This window comes from Sander lucioperca, chromosome 6, assembly GCF_008315115.2.
Source record: "Sander lucioperca isolate FBNREF2018 chromosome 6, SLUC_FBN_1.2, whole genome shotgun sequence".
Lineage (NCBI taxonomy): Eukaryota > Metazoa > Chordata > Actinopteri > Perciformes > Percidae > Sander > Sander lucioperca.
This window is the reverse complement of record NC_050178.1, coordinates 14,293,705-14,296,204: the sequence shown is the minus strand read 5'-3', so window position 1 is coordinate 14,296,204 and position 2,500 is coordinate 14,293,705.

Here is a 2,500-nt window from a genome sequence, read left to right as displayed (position 1 = left end):
GAAATCACACATCAAATCTGTATCCAGTTTGAATTTGGATATGTTGAGCTCCTCAGAGTGTGTTTCAGTCTGCCAGCTGATTGGTTGATTGGTGGCAGCATTCTGCAGCATGTGATTGGCTGATTAACAGCTGAACGCTGCATGTGATGTCAGTCAGCCACATTTAATCAGACTGTGTGTGCCTCTGTGTGTGTGTGTGTGCCTGTGTCTGTCTGTGTGTGTGTGTGTGTGTGTGTGTGTGTGTGTGTGTCTGTCTCTCTGTGTGTGAGGCTCCTCCCCCTGATGATGTCACAGCCTTCAGTATAAATGTGCAGCAGCGTCTTTTTTGGACAGACAGACGTCATGTGGTGTCAGCGAGGTTCCTGCAGACGGTCAGACGCATGTCCACCAGCAGACAGGTCAGTGTGTGTGTGTGTGTGTACTCTGGAAACTGCACAGAGTTTGGTTGGTGACTGATAAATGTAGTTCAGAAAATGGAAATACTGTTACCCATTTTAAGGCTTAATCTCATATTTAACTAAATAATTAAATGTTAATAGGAACTAAAACATTTAATATGAATGAAATCAGAGTTACATACCTATATAGGTGGATACAATGTACAGAAAATATGTGAATGAATAAATCAAATATGACATTTTATGGGGTTTCTTAAATACTCTGAAAATTACACAGAGTTTGGTTGGTGACTGATAAATGTAGAGCAGTAAAAAGTACAATATTTCCCCCTGACATCTACTAGTGGACAAGTAGAAAATAGCAAAGAGATACTCGAGGAAAGCACAAGTACCTTGCATGTACGTAAGAACAGTAGTTGAGTAAATGTACTTAGTTACTTTCCACCTCAGGTTTTTGAAAATCTTTCTCATCAAATTTATCTTATCAAAACAAAAAAGCTGATTCCTCCACCAACCATTTAAGGGCAAAAACATAAAATTAGTATTTTTCTTATATGTATTTTTTTTTAAATCATCTTTATTTTATTTTTTATTTTTTAATTCAGGGAATGTTCTGTTATGTAAAAAATACAAAATATATACATGTATATATACTTAAAACAGTATATTTGTGGTTAGATGAATACTGCAGCATTCTGTACTCAGGTTTCATGTTTTTTATGTATTTGTGTATATATATATATTTATATATATATATATATATATATATATATATATCTCGAACTTTCAATTCAAAATGGTGGACTTCCTGTTGGGTTTAGGGTATGGCTCCAATGACGTTTTCTGTACGTCTGACATGTTACATATGTGTACCAAGTTTCGTGACTCTACGTTAAAATACTGCAGGGGCTCATTTTTTTAAATTTTGTAGGGGGCGCTAGCGAGCCATATTTTGCGCGCCTATTCCCGAAACCCTTAAAATACGTAAATTTTCACCAGACTTGATGCGACCGCCAAATTTGGTGAGTTTTTGAATATGTTAAGCCCCTCAAAAAGCCAATTCATTTGCCGGGAAAAAGAAAGAAAGAAAGAATAATTCCTTCAGTTCCAATAGGGCCTTCGCCGCTGTCGGCGCTCGGGCCCTAATAATATTTTGTCTTCTGTCTCCGTCAGGCGGGCGTCCTCTTCGACGTAGACGGTGTCCTGCTCCGTGGCGGCTCTTTAATTCCCGCCGCTCGTCGAGCTTTCGGAAGCTTCTGGACCGAAACAACAACTTTCTGTTTCCTGTCGTGTTCGTCACCAACGCAGGAAGCTGTCAGAGACACCACAAGGCCCCAGCAGCTGTCTCACCTCTGGACGTCCAGGTAGACAGACAGACAGACAGACAGACAGAGACAGAAATACAGACAGACAGATAGACAGACATATTATATGTTATATGTTATATGTTATATTTTATATGTTATATATTATATAAAGTGTGTCTCTGTCTGTAGATCTCTCGGAGCAGGTGGTTCTTTCCCACAGTCCTTTGCGGATGTTAAAGAGTTTCCATGATAAGTGCGTGCTGGTGTCGGGACAGGGACCGCTGACCGACATCGCCAACTCGTATCCTTCATATCGGACCTCTGCCCCGCCTCATCTCCATGGCAACGGTAGCTGAGGCTCATGGGTACTGTAGAAAACAGAACAGAAGTGTCCTTTCTGGTCTTCAAAGCTGAACAGTACCTAGTAACAGTGTGAAGTCCTCCCAAAACAGGCTTTGTTCAAAGTTGTATGCTTTTTTCAAGAAAAAAGAATTGATGTTTTTTTGCCTTTTGTCTTTGTTTTGGAAGTTTTTTTCTCAATGCTTTGATTTTAAGTTGTTAATATGTTCTCATCATCATCAGACGCGGTCCGAGCGTTTTGACGTGTAACAGAGGTCAGTGTGCAGACGTGATGTGGGAGCAGCTGAGGAGAACAGCGACGGCCGACATGGTGGAGCACGGCACCAGACTCAAACCCCGGGTCAGAACGCAAAAGACGAGCAGCGAGAGGAGAAACAGAGAGAGACGGCAGGAGAGAGAAACCATCGATAGATACAGCATCTAAGAGGTAGAACA